The sequence below is a fragment of the Balearica regulorum genome, chromosome W (assembly GCF_011004875.1).
Source record: "Balearica regulorum gibbericeps isolate bBalReg1 chromosome W, bBalReg1.pri, whole genome shotgun sequence".
NCBI lineage: Eukaryota > Metazoa > Chordata > Aves > Gruiformes > Gruidae > Balearica > Balearica regulorum.
The window spans coordinates 9,146,201-9,161,304 of record NC_046219.1 but is presented as its reverse complement, the minus strand read 5'-3'; the positions used below and the strand labels follow the sequence as shown (position 1 = coordinate 9,161,304).

The 15,104-nt window shown below is 42.3% G+C and overlaps 1 long non-coding RNA gene across 1 annotated transcript; it reads right to left on the bottom strand.

Moving 5' to 3' along the window:
* Nucleotides 1-7,026: 7,026 nt before the first annotated feature.
* Nucleotides 7,027-14,807, bottom strand: LOC142599122 (uncharacterized). Its single transcript, XR_012832805.1, has 3 exons — nt 14,717-14,807; nt 12,085-12,226; nt 7,027-7,170 (listed from the first exon to the last, which is right to left on the bottom strand). It is a non-coding gene; the product is annotated as an uncharacterized LOC142599122 (long non-coding RNA).
* Nucleotides 14,808-15,104: the final 297 nt, after the last annotated feature.

The following is a 15,104-nucleotide window of genomic DNA, read 5'->3' as shown; positions in this document are numbered from 1 at the left end:
TGCCTTATGCCAAATAGTATCCATCTTTGCTATCTTGTTAAAAGCCCCCGGGGTTCCGGTTGGTTGGGACCCCACCCTGGATCTGTGGCAGGAAAATTCTGATCTATTGTCCCCTGCAAATCCCCATTAGCATGTGCACCTTCTGCCTGTTTTCGGGCAGTGTTTAATACCATTCTTTTCTCAGTATTGTAACCGTGGGATAGGGGCCGTGAAACAGAAACTATAGAATCAGGTTGAGATAATTAGCTTGTAACCAAGGTAATAGGTAATGAAGCTAACTGACCATGGCAAGGTACAATGCTGCTATGTTCCATGTACAGTCCCTACCAAACTGAACAATAGGTTTGGAGATATTAATCTTATGAAGTAAGTTGCTATGGATAGGTGCACCTACAACAAGGATACTGCGCATGCCTGCATGAAGGGGGTCACCCAGCGGACACGGGTGTGAGACCACTGACGACCACCAGAGACCCCTTGAGGACCACCAACTCAAATCACTGAGCATGCGTGATGGGGAGGAGAATATGGAAATGAATTCCAAGAAATGATTATCATAGGACTGCCTTTTCTGAGAAAAATGATGAATATGTATGTTTTGATCCTACATAACCTGCGTGTTGGTGATCACCTGGCATGCTATCCCAGGTGCTATAGGTGGAGCTATCCCCCGTGCATCCAGCGCTGCAATAAAGAATGCCTGCCTTTTAACACTACATTGGTGTTACGAGGTTTATTCCCGGGTTTCGGTGACAGTATCATTTGATAATGTATCTAATACTGCCTGTAAATCATTCCGATCAGGATCAGGACCCTCCCCCAGCCTCTGCCAAGGAGTAACTATCAGTTCCAAATCCTCTTCCTCCTCCCGTCCACATTTTAAACACCACTTCCCAATGCTACAAGCAGAGCAACACCATTTTAAATTCTTTCTCCTCCCCTCCTTTTCTAAAGTCAGGACCATAGGGTCCTGTGGAATTATTCCACACTTCCTTTACCATTCTGTATGGTTTCTCAGGGTAAAAAAAAAATAAATCCACATATGGTACTTCATCCCATTTACCCTCCCGTCTACAAAATAACATCAATTGCAATATAGTATTATATCTCAAGGTTCCATTCCTTGGCCATTTCTCCTGATCTTCAAGAGTATACTCCGGCCACCAATTATTGCAATATTCTATTAGCTGTTTCTGAGTGAGGGGGTCCCCCCCAATCTTTCCCCAATGCTTCAACACACATCCTAGGGGGGGATCTTTTCAAAATCCCCCCTTCTGCCGAGGGCTTATTGCCCATTATAAAAAAAACCACAAAACACGAAGGCAATACAAAAACAATACAAAACAACAACAGAACAAGAAGACATCCAAGCCAAATACAAATTCCAAACCTGGGTGTCCTACAGACTTTCGCCCGATAGGATCAAATCCTTCCCTTAGGTACATTTATAGCCCAACCCTGCGAGGCTTTTGCCATGCCTTACAGGCAGGCAACCTTAACCCATGCTCTTGATGCGGGCCTGTCCCGCCACGGTGGTAAGAGCAAATATACAGATCAAATAAGAATGCCTTTACCTTTTCCAGGGGTCTTGCTCAGAGCTCTTCGGTCCGGGAATTGGAGGTTCTCCCCGAGAATTCCCCGGTGCCAGCTGGAGGTCCTGCAATCCTGCAGATCCATTGAGGTCCAGAAGCAGTGTCCCATCTGGGTCGCCAAAAACTACCACCAAAATCGGGAATAAAACTCCTTAACACCAATGTAGTATTAAAGAGCAGGCATTCTTTATTATGGCGCCAGATGAACGGGGGATAGCTCCGCCTATCATGCATGCTGCCAGCTATAACCAGTGAGGTTTATATTGCCCCAAATCATACATATTCCTTATGTTTCCCAGAACTCATTATAATATTTGCATCTTAATTACATGTGTGCTTTAAGTCTCTGGTGGTCCCTAGTGGTTTTATTGAAGAGGCACTTTTGGTGTCCTTTTTCATGAACTTCTGAGTCTTTCTTCCATATATGGTCATGAGTTGACTCCTTGAGCAATCTTGTCACAGTGTGTTGCAAGAGGTGTTTCCTGACTCTTATCTGGCATCTGTTGTTGGGTCATTTGTAAGTAATCCCCCAGGATGGGCATTCTTGCAACACTATCTCGGCTTTCTTCTTGGAGACTCTGTAGCCTGCTAAAGCTAGAAAATTAAGCGAGCTGATTGTGGTTTCCAAACACTCTTCATAGGTATCAGAACCAATCAGCAAGTCATCTACATACTGTAACAGTGTGATGGTGTTATACTCACTGTGCCATTGTTCTAGTTCCTTCGCCAATGCAAAGGTGGGGCTATTTTTGAATCCTTGGGGAAGGACAGTCCAACAGAGTTGCATCTTTCATCCTGTAGTCAGGTTTTCCCATTCAAAAACAAAAATGGTCTGACTCTGTTCATCCACAGGTATACAAAAGAAAGCATCCTTCAAGTCCAGTACCGTAAAATAAGTATTGCTGTCAGGAATTGAGGCAAGGAGGGTGTAAGGATTTGGAACCACAGGGAGCACATCGATAGTTCTCACATTAACTTCTCGTAAATCTTGTACCAGTCTATATCCCTGGGAGTGAGATTTCTTTACAGGCAAAATTGGAGTATTAAATTCTGATTGACATTCCCTTAGCTGTCCATGTTCTAAAAAAGAATTTATCGTAAGTTCCAGTCCCCTCCGAATTTCCAATTTAATAGGATATTGTTTCTTTCTTACCGGCTGGGCTCCTGGTTTCAGTTCAATCTTTACCCAAGTCACATTCTTGGCTCATCCTGTAGTTCCCGAGGACCACGCTATAGGTATTACCGCGTACAACACTTCATCGGGAATATCTCCCTCTTCTGTAGGATTCTTCTCAGTCAATAGGCACATCTGAGCTCTCCACACATTCTCTGGGGGAATATGTAACTGAACAGAATTTTCAGAGAAGGTTAATTGTGCATTTAATTTACAGAGTAAATCCCATCCAAGTAATGGTAAAGGGCATTCTGGCATATAGAGGAATTTGTGTGTTAATTTAGTATCCCCAATTGCGAGTTCCATAGGCTGTAAAAATGGCCTCAAAGTTTTTTTTCCCTGTAGGACCAGCAATGCTTATCTTAGTCTTACTTAATGGTCCCTTACAATTAGTTAATACAGAATGGGTGGCCCCGTTATCAATCAGAAAATCTATTGTTTCAGTCCCCAGCTTAATTGGAACCAGAGGATTGGCTGGGGAAACTTTAATGGATTCCTCCAGTCCCCTTCCACCTAATCCAGTCTCTGCCATTATCCTCACATCTTCCTCCCTCTCTTCCTCTGGCTATTCAAAAGACATTCCCTTTTTCCAATGACCCTCCTGCCTACAATACGCACACTGATTTGTTCTTAGAGAAATTTCACAGCAACTTCCTCTGCTACCTCCATGACCCCTGCCTGTGCCTCTAAATCCTCTTCGTACACCTCCTCTTCCCCGTCCTTCTGTCAGGGCAGCCAGCAAAGAAGCCTGCAATTTTGCTCGCCCTCGCGTCTCCTTTTCTTCCACCTCTTCTCTATTATTATATACTTTACATGCAATCAACATCAACTGTGAAATTGGCATTCCATCCACACCATCCACCTGTTGCAGTTTCCTTCTAATGTCTGACACAGATTGACCAATAAACAACATATTAAACAATTTCATATTGCTAGCATCCTCCGGATCTAAATCTGTCCATTTTCGAGCTGCCTCACACAATCTTTCATAAAAAGCAGATTGGTCGTCTTTGTCTCCTTGCCTTATTTCATACAACTTGATAAATTTTTGGGCTTTTCTACTCCCTTTTGGATTCCATACAGAATTAGTTCTTGGTATTCCCTTATTCCCTGTAATCCTTTATCTGTATTAGGATCCCACTTTGGATCTTCCCTCGGGAGAGATATGTCAGCATTAGGTACTCCTCCATGCTTCTGGTACAATCCTTCCCTAGCTTTTTCTAAGACTGTCCTCCTTTCCTCTTGGGTAAACAAATATTGCATAAGGACTTGTATCTCTCTCCAATTAGGGTCATGAGTCGTCATCATCACAGTCTTAACTGTGCTATACAGTCCCTCTGGATTATTCTGGTAAGACCCGACTGCCTGTTTCCAGTGTAATAAGTCCGAAGTGGTAAATGGTACATGAACATACACTGGGGCTCCGTCGGGTCCTACAACCTGCCTAAGAGGGGCCTGGAGTACAGCTCTCTGTCTCTGTCCCCTAGGTCTTCCAGAAACAGGACCAGTAATTTCCTTTTCCTCCTCACTTGTGGAATCTGATTCTAATTGTTTTGGGGTGGGGGGGGGGTGTGTGTGGCTACCAATAGCTGAACATCTTCCTCCGTGTCTTCTGACCTGTTTTTTCCCATCTTACAATTGGTACAACACAAACACTCTTTTCCCTTTTCTTTTTTTTCCTCGGTTAAAGAATATATTCCCTTCTGGTATTCCAAATCCATCAAACCATATTTCTTTCTAACATTCAAATCACTTCTCAATGCAAAGAACAAATCAAAGGCTCTTTTTGCTTCTCCTGTCCAGGTCAACTTTAACCGATTATCTTTTAGTAATTGATACAGCGGTTTTACTAAGAGTCCATAATTATATATCCATAATCTGCACCATCCTGTCATACCTAAAAAGGTCCTAAGTTCTTTTGCAGTTCCCGGCAATGGCGTGCGGCAAATAGCTTCTTTTCGACCTTTACCGAGTTCTCTTTGTCCTCCTGAGATCTCAAATCCGAGGTAAGTGACTTGTTGCTGAATCACTTGGGACTTTTGCTGGGAAACTTTGTACCCACTCGATCCTAGAAAATTTAACAAGCTCACTGTCCATTGGGCACAGTCCTCCTTAGTAGTTGTAGCCACTAGTAAATCATCCACATACTATAATAAAGTCTCTGTCTGAGATGGAGGAGTCCATGTTTCAAATTCTCGGGCCACCTTGTCACCAAAATCCGGGAATAAACCTCGTAACACCAATGTAGTGTTAAAAGGCAGGCATTCTTTATTGCAGCGCTGGATGCACGGGGGATAGTTCCACCCAACGTGCATACCTAGCCTACGAACATGCACATATTTATATTCTCAATACACACATGGTTACAATTACATCACATAGTTACATAGTTACTTCATTATGATTGGTGTAAAACTTTCTCGCTTTGCTTTTAAAGCTACAGACTTAAAGAAATTCAGAGAGCATGCCCAGTGAGGGGTGGTCGTACCTTGGAGGTGGGTAGCTTTTAGCATGGAGGTGTGTTTTGGTATTATAATGAGATTATAATGAACAAAGTTCACTCAAAGGACATGATTTTGACAAAAAATGAAATATTACTTGGCTCATGTACCAACCACACAGTTTATCAGTTCCATGGTACCACCAAGCTCTCAGGTTCTCATTCCTAAAATGTTTTTCTCATTCCCTACTACTGCTAATAATCTCATCTTGATCCTATCACCATGGTTAAAAAGTTAAACACATCGGTTACAATCCCCCCTTTGGAAGTTTTGAAATAATCACCTTTTCAATACTTCCACTATACTAATTATTTTCTGTGTGTTGGAGGAAACTCTGGGATTATTTGTTTATTTTGCTGTTTCGCAACAGCTTGGATGATCATATGAGTGAGAGAAGTTTCACGAGTAATTTGTTTTTTCAGATGTGTTAACCGATTCATCATTTTCCAAGTTATGACATATAGTATTACTGACAAGGTCATACTGATCAAAACCAATGTTAAAAGAATCACGATGGGGTGACACAACTTGTTTAGGATGCCTGTAGCAGTAGGCGACCATCCGAAAAGTGTGTCCCACCATTTAAGTTCTGCATCTCTCTGCACTCTTTCAAAAACTCGATGTATTTCTTTCACATTGTGATGAACAGTTATCAGGGTTTTCTGCCCGTTTCCCTTAATTTTTCCCAGAATTTCAATCAAATCCTTGCATCGTAATAACTTACTAAAGTGAGATTCATTCCAATGGGGATAGGTAATAATTCATGAATCAACATGTAGTTAGACTGCAAAAGTTGGTGCGATGTGACTGGGGTCGAATAAGAAAAGTCACATCCATCAATCTTAGTAAAATTATAAATACAAAAATTTGAATGATTTTTAATCTCTACCACTACCGCATCTACATATAAAAAATCACAAACAGTTCTCAAGCATACACAGCCCTTGCCAATATATATAAGTATGGTTTCAGGGTTTTCGTTAGGATGAACCTCAAAATGGCAAATATTTTGTTCAGTGTCCAAACAAATGTCTTGTGCCTCAATTGCATTACCTTCACAGACAAATCCTTGTTGTTCTCGCACGATGCAAGATTCCAAATTAACAGTTTGCCATTTTTCATTCATCTTTCGGGCCCATACTCTATGCTCAGAAGGATAGAGTATAGTTCCGTTATGGTTTATCCCTAATGCAATGATGGGATAAATTGAGTATTTAGTAGCATTAGATATAGTGAGCACAAAGGTTGTAGCTGTGTTTGTAACGGGATCATAAGTAAAGTTTACCAGGCTCCACCAGGACTGGAGTTCTTTCTCAAAATCAGTAGCACTGTCCCAAATTACTTTCTTAATTTCAGTAGGGAGAGTGCCTTCTTCGCCTTCTCTTATAATTGAGGCAGCTACCGACTGCATCCATAATTGAGCCTGGATACAACTGAGAGCCAAGGAGAGGTTATTTTGGATCACCCCAAGTGCGTCCGTAATTAACTCGTGGTCCCTTACATTTATTCTTTCCCATGTGGGTAATATATTTGACAACAGCCACTGGTTAGTTCCTTTTATAAATTTTCCATTTTGAGAACCAGTTCTTTTAGCTTTCCAGTTCCCTGTCAAATTTTCTACACAGTCTGAGTTTTAAAGGTCCTTTTTGCATAGATGTCCACTGCTCTGACGGTGCCTTCTTTACTCGAGTATAATGAATCCACGGCTCCACTCCTTCTACCTTAACTGCGGTATAAGTTGTCAACAGTACCTGGAAGGGTCCCTTCCACTTTTCTTGGAGTGGTTCAGAACTCCATGTTCTTATATACACAAAGTCACCCGGCTGGTATGGATGTACAGGCGTATCAAGAGCAAGTGGTCTGGTCAGCACAATATATCTTCTGAGCGCTTCGAGGGTCTTTCCTAAAGAAATCAGATATGTTTTCAAATCTGTTTCCCCTGTTACCCTCATGTCGCCTGGGATTAAAGGAGTTTGGTAGGGTTTGCCATATAATATTTCATATGGACTTACACCGCCTTTAGACCTTGGTTGGATTCTTATTCTTAACAGAGCTAATGGCAAAGCCTGTGGCCATTTCAAAGATGTTTCTTGGCAAATTTTACTCATTTGTCTTTTCAAGGTCTGATTCATTCTTTCAATCTTCCCGCTTGATTGCGGTCTCCAGGGAGTGTGTAAGTCCCATTTTATCCCCAGAATTTTACTTACTTGTTGGACTATTTCTGCTACAAAATGTGGTCCTCTATCAGAAGACATGCCCAATGGTACCCCAAACCTTGGTATTATCTCTTTTAACAATATTTTAACCACTTCTCTCGCTTTGTTGGTGCGACAAGGAAAAGCCTCCGGCCATCCAGAAAACGTATCAATCAGTACCAGCAGATATCTATACCCATTTTGTCTGGGTAATTCAGAAAAATCGATTTGCCAATAATCTCCTGGGGAATTACCCTGCTTTGTTACTTCTAAAGGTGCTTTCCTCTGGTTTAAAGGATTATTTTTAAGACAGATCGGGCACTTAGCTATTATTGACTTAATTATTCCTGTCATTCCTACGCACACTACAAATGTTTTCAAATTTGTAACCATGGCATCTACACCCCAATGTGTCTGTTCATGTTGCTCTTTTGCAAATTCCAACATAATTTGTGGGGTCACTATTACCTGATTTTCTGGTGTTACCCACCATCCTTCTGCATTTTGGGATGCCTTTAAATGCTCTGCCAATTGTTCGTCTAATTTACCATATCTTACTTTTACATTTGGAATTTTTACCTGTTTTACTGGTACCAGTGCAAGGATACCTCATTCTGCAGCCTCTTTTGCAGCTTTATCCGCCAACCGATTACCTATATTGACAGCCGTCTGACCAAACTGATGAGCTTTGCAATGCATTACGGCCACTTCCTTCGGTTTCTGCACATCTTGTAGGAGCTGAAGAATTTCCTCCTTATGTCTTATAGGTGATCCTTGGGCTGATAACAGCCCTCTTTCTTTCCATATGGCTCCATGAGCATGGATCACACCAAATGCATATTTGGAGTCAGTCCATATGTTTACTCTTTTCCCTTCGGCCATTCGTAAGGCCTGCTTCAGCGCCACCAATTCTGCTTTCTGTGCTGATGTATTTGCAGGTAGTGTCCCTGACTCCAATATCTTGTCGATGGTGACAACAGCATACCCGGCCATTTGCCTTCCTTCTTGCACAAAACTGCTTCCATCCGTGAACAGTTCCAGATCAGGATTCTCCAAGGGTTCGTCCTTCAGGTCCGGTCTGCTGGAATAAACTTGTTCAATGGTTAACAGACAGTCATGTTCCAATTTCTCAGTAGGATTTTCTGTTGACAGGAACATTGCTGGATTTACAATTGCTGTGGTTTTTAATTCCACATCATCTTGTTCCAATAGGACAACCTGGTATTTCAACATTCTGCTAGGGGATAGCCAGTGACCCCCCTTTTGTTCTAAGAAGACAGTTATTACCATATGCGGTACATATACCACTATCTTTTGGCCCATAGTCAATTTTCGGGCTTCCTGAATCAGCAGCACCGTTGCTGCCACGGCACGCAAACATCCCGGCCGTCCTTTACTCACGGTGTCAAGTTGTTTAGAGAAGTACCCCACCGGCCGCTTCCAAGATCCCAGCCGTTGCGCCAGCACTCCAAGGGCCAGATGTTGCCTTTCGTGTACAAACAGCTCAAAAGGTTTGGTTAGATCAGGTAGACCCAGTGCAGGGGCCGTCATCAATGCCTTTTTGAGTTCTCTAAATGATTTATGGCATTCAGGTGTCCAAGTCAGGTATTGGTCTTTAGATTCTTGCAGGGCTTCATATAGGGGTTTCACATACAGTCCATAATTTAGAATCCAGAGTTGGCACCATCCAATCATTCCCAAAAAGGCTCTCAGTTCCTTTGGGCTGTTAGGTTCGGGAATCTGACAAATGGCTTCTTTCCTTTCGTTTCCCAATTGTCTCCGTCCTTGAGATATCTCAAATCCCAAATAAATTACTGCTTCTTTCCCTATCATCTGAGCCTTGTTTCTGGAGACTCTATATCCTCCCTGGACCAGGAAATTCAATAAACTGATAGTCATTTCGAAACATGTTTCTTTACTTTCTGCTGCTATCAGGATGTCATCCACATACTGTAGTAATATGCCTTCTCCTTGATTCTGTTTCTTCCACATTTCTAATTCCTTTGCCAATTGGTTTCCAAATATTGTAGGGCTATTTTTAAATCCTTGTGGAAGTACAGTCCATGTTAATTGCGTTTTCCTTCCTGTAGTGGGACTCTCCCATTCAAAGGCAAATATGCCTTGACTTTTCGTATCCAGAGGTATGCAAAAGAAGGCATCCTTTAAATCCAGCACAGTAAACCATTTATGTTCCTCCCTCAGAGATGTCAGCAAGGTATATGGATTGGCCACTACTGGGTGTGTATCTTGAACTATCTGATTTATGGCCCTTAAATCCTGAACTATTCGATATTCCCTGCCTCCTGATTTCCTTACTGGTAATATAGGGATATTATATTCTGATTCACATTCTACTAACAGCCCATATTCTAAAAATTTTGTGATTAATTCCTCTAGCCCCTTTCGGGCTTCCCATTTGAGAGGGTACTGTTTTTGTCTTACCGGCTTGGCTCCAGGTTTTAAAGTCACCTTTACCGGTTCTGCCAGTTTGGATCGTCCCGGAACTCCACTTGCCCATACCAGGGGGATAACTGCATTGTCCACTGCTTCTGGAATCTGTTCCTCCTTGGGGGAATCCTGTAACATAAACACTCTCGCCTCTATAGCTTTTGATTCTGGTATTAGTAATCTAATTTCTCCATCTTTAAAAATAATGTGTGCCTCTAATTTGCTTAATAAATCCCGCCCCAATAAAGGCAATGGACATTCGGGCATATATAAAAATTGATGTGTTACCCACTGTTTTCCTAATTTAAATTTTAATGGTTTCAGAAAGGGCCGGTTCTCTTTCTGCCCCGTCACACCAACAACCTCTGCAGATTTACAGCTGAGTTTTGCTTTACATGTTTATTATTCTAGTCAAGATTGCCAGAATTTTTCCATCCCTTTGCATTTGACTGACTTCTTTTTCTTTTTCTCTCTGTTGTTATACACAGTCCAGGCTACTTCAAGCATTTTACCTAAGTCTCTGGACTCAGCTCCTTCCAATTTCTGGAGGTTTTTTCTAGGGCCGATTGTCCCATAAATATATAGAGGCCAATTGTGAAGCTTCCTCGGGTTTTTCTGGGTCCAGATTAATATATTTTCTAGCAGTCACCTTCAGTCTTTCCATAAAGGCCGAAGGGGATTCGTTTAATTCTTGTCTTACTTCATATAATTTAGACCAATTAATTGCTTTTGGCATTGCATGTCTAACGCCAAACAAAATCCACTTCTGGTACCTAGTCAACATTCCTCTGGGCCCCGGCTGATTAGGGTCCCATTCAGGGTTTGTGGATGGAAAATTCTGGTCCACCGATCCTTGTATATTTCCATTAGCATGGGCACTTTCTACTTGTTTTCGGGCTGTGTTTAATACCATTTTCTTTTCAGTGTCTTCCAATAATGTATCCAATATTACTTGCAAATCTTCCCAATCAGGGTTTTGGGTTCTAATTATTGTTTCCATTACTTTGGCAACTCTTTCTGGGTCATCCTGATAGGTGCCTGCAGTTTCTTTCCATGCTCTTAAATCGGTTATGGAGAAGGGGACTTTCACCATTACCGGACCCTTGTTGCCAACAGCCTGTCGAAGAGGGGCCTGGAGGGGAGTTAATCCGTTTCCTCCCCCTCTTCCCCTTGTTCTCCCAGCAATTGGGCTAAATCCTTCCGCCTCCTCTTCCACAGGAGGGGCGGAAGCATTATTGACCCCCAGATTTTGATCCCCTTGATCATTTCCTAACCTCCTGCGAGGCGCAACTAACAGTTCAACATCATCATCTTCAAATTTACATTTAAAACACCGTTTACCACTATCACAAGATGAGCAACCTGTTTTTAAATCTTTATCAGGTTCCTACCCCTTTAATGCCATTACCGTAGAACTAGATGAAACCAGTTCACATTGCCTTTGCCATTCTGGATGATTTTGCAGTGTGAAAAACAAATCCACATATGCCATTTCATTCCATTTACCTTCCCTTTTACAAAATAACATTAGTTGCAAAATTGTGTTATACTGCAATGTCCCGTTTTCCGGCCACTTTTCCCCATTCTCTAAAGTATACAGTGGCCACCAGTGATTACAATATTCAATCAACTGTTTCCAAGTCAAAGGATCAATGTTTCCCAGATCTTTCCAATGTTCCAAAATACATCCCAGTGGTGTTTTTCGTGGGATTGATTTCTTACTCGGAAAAGTACCCATGTCTCAAGGACTCAGTGGTTGTGATTGTGCACTATCACAAGCACTAGTCAGAGGGGCCCCAACCCGTGTTAGAGCTCCCTCAGGGATTTCCCCTGCCACTGGAAATCCTGGGGATTTCTGCTACGACCAGAAATCCCAGTCTTGGAGGCTTCCCCTCCCCGGTGGGCCCTGCTCCACAGGCTTTCGCCTAGCAGAGACTTTTACCTGAGACGTCTCCCCAGCCCAACTCTGCGCAGCTTTCACCGTGCCTTACGAGCAGGCCTCCCGTGCTCCTAGTGTGGGCCTGTCCCAATGCGGGCCTGTCCCGGAGAGCCACGGGGCTCCTTGAATAAGGCCTTCAACTTGTGCTCTTGGTGCGGGCCTGTCCCGCCACGATGGTAAGAGCAAGTATTCATAAAAAACCCCAAATATTCAAATCAAATGAGAATGCCTTTACCTTTCCCAGGGGTCTTGCTCAGAGCTCTTCGGTCCGGGGATCGGAGGTTCTCCCCGAGAATTCCCCGGTGCTGGCTGGAGGTCCTGCGATCCCACGGATCCGTCGAGGTTCAAAAGCAGGGTCCCATCTGGGTCGCCAGAAACTGTCACCGAAATCCGGGAATAAACCTCGTAACACCAATGTAGTGTTAAAAGGCAGGCATTCTTTATTGCAGCGCTGGATGCACGGGGGATAGTTCCACCCAACGTGCATACCTAACCTACGAACATGCACATATTTATATTCTTCAGTACACACATGGTTACAATTACATCACATAGTTACATAGTTACTTCATTATGATTGGTGTAAAACTTTCTCGCTTTGCTTTTAAAGCTATATACTTAAAGAAATTCAGAGAGCATGCCCAGTGAGGGGTGGTCGTACCTTGGAGGTGGGTAGCTTTTAGCATGGAGGTGTGTTTTGGTATTATAATGAGATTATAATGAACAAAGTTCACTCAAAGGACATGATTTTGACAGAAAATGAAATATTACTTGGCTCATGTACCAACCACACAGTTTATCAGTTCCATGGTACCACCAAGCTCTCAGGTTCTCATTCCTAAAATGTTTTTCTCATTCCCTACTACTGCTAATAATCTCATCTTGATCCCATCACCATGGTTAAAAAGTTAAACACATCGGTTACAACCTGGTTCCCAAAGATAGTAGGGCTATTCTTAAATCCTTGAGGTAACACTGTCCAAGTTAATTGTGTTTTTCTGCCTGTTTCAGGATTTTCCCATTCAAAAGCAAAGAGCTTCTGACTTTCTACTGCCAAGGGCAGACAGAAAAAAGCATCCTTTAGGTCCAGTACGGTAAACCAAATTAGATCATTTTTCAATTGAGTTAATAATGTATAGGGGTTTGCAACCACTGGGTGCAAATCATCTACAATCTTATTTATTGCTCTTAAATCCTGTACTAGCCGATAATTCTTCCCATCCGGTTTCTTCACCGGTAAAATTGGGGTATTAAATTCTGATTCGCATTATATGAGCAACCCATATTCTATAAAGTTGAGTGTTAACCTTTTTAATCCCTTTTTGGCCTCTATTTTCAATGGGTATTATTTTTGTCTTACCGGATTTGTTCCAGGTTTAAGGATAATTCTTATGGGTTCCGCTCTTCTGGATCTACCCGGGACCTCATTAGCCCATACCAAAGGTGTCACTGCATTCTTCACGTCCTCGGGAATTCCTTTGTTAGTCTTAGGTTGTTCCTGCAACATAAAAACTCTTGCCTCGATGGCTTTAGATTCAGGGATTAATAATTGAACTTCCCCATCTTTAAAGGTGATCTGCGCTTCCAATTTACTCAATAGGTCCCGTCTCAAGAGTGGTATAGGACATTCAGGCATATATAAAAATTGGTGAGTTACCCATTGTTTTCCAAGCTTAAAATTTAAAGGATGGAAAAAGGCACGCTGTTCCGCTTTCCCTGTGGCACTCACAATGTTTATTGTATTATCGCTCAATTTTCTTTGATAAGTATTTAACACAGAATAAGTTACCCCAGTATCTACAAGAAAATCTATTTTCCTTTTTCCCAGCTCTACTGTAGCCAGGGGTTCTGCTGGGGAGGTTTCCCCTGGTCCCCTTCAGGACTTAGTTAAGGGGAACTGATGTGGAAAGGGAGTTGCTTCTTGATTGTATCGTGCCTCCTCCAGAACCTCTCGACTGATAGGAATAGGACCCCTAAAACGGTCCTTAAATTTCTGACAATCCCATTTTCAATGTCCCAGTTCTTTACAATATGCACACCGATTATTTCCTAAGGTATTCCTGGTATTTTGTGCTGGAAGGGCCCCGCTTCTCCCCCATAGTATTGTTGTCCTCCCCTGAAGTTACTGTTTGCTGACGCTCCCTGCAGCACAGCTCTCAGGTTACTGTCTCTTTCCCTGTCTCTCCGTGCCTGTCTCCGCTCTCTTTCGTTTTCTCGTTGCTCTTCTCTCATTTCCTTCCCTTTCTCCCTGTTATCAAAAACCATCCATGCAACCTCCAACATCTTTCATTAATTCCAAATCATCCTCCTCATCACGCCCGCACTTCAAACACCGTTGCCCTGTACTACAAGCAGAGCAACACCTTCACAGCCTCTCGCTGCCTTTTCCTGCTTTTCTAATGCTGATGCCAGGGGGTCTTGCAGGGTAAACCCACAGTCCTTCAGCCACTCAGGATGATTTTGCAAGGTGAAAACCAAATCAACATAAGGTACCTCATCCCATTTCTTCTCCCTTCTACAAAACAACATCAACTGTAATATTGTATTATATTCCAAATTCTTATTCTTGTGCCATTTTTCCTGATCATCCAATTTATACATCGGTGATTATAATATTTTATCAGAGTTCTCTTATCTGTTACACCTCCCAGTGAACCTTCTATTTCTTTCCAATGTCTCAGTATGCATCCTAATGGACTCTTTTTTCAAGACTTCTCTGCTCTGATTACTTCCCATTTTACTATCTCGCCAACCACAAACAATCTTTGCTATTTCAGTAGCATGCTCCTTCTTTTCCCAAGGCATCCACACTTTACACTTAGCACACTCTGTCTGTCCCAGATTGAATCCACAATCTCTGTTTATACTGTCACTGAAATCCGGGAATAAACCTCGTAACACCAATGTAGTGTTAAAAGGCAGGCATTCTTTATTGCAGCGCTGGATGCACGGGGGATAGTTCCACCCAACGTGCATACCTAGCCTACGAACATGCACATATTTATATTCTCAATACACACATGGTTACAATTACATCACATAGTTACATAGTTACTTCATTATGATTGGTGTAAAACTTTCTCGCTTTGCTTTTAAAGCTACAGACTTAAAGAAATTCAGAGAGCATGCCCAGTGAGGGGTGGTCGTACCTTGGAGGTGGGTAACTTTTAGCATGGAGGTGTGTTTTGGTATTATAATGAGATTATAATAAGCAAAGTTCACTCAAAGGACATGATTTTGACAGAAAATGAAATA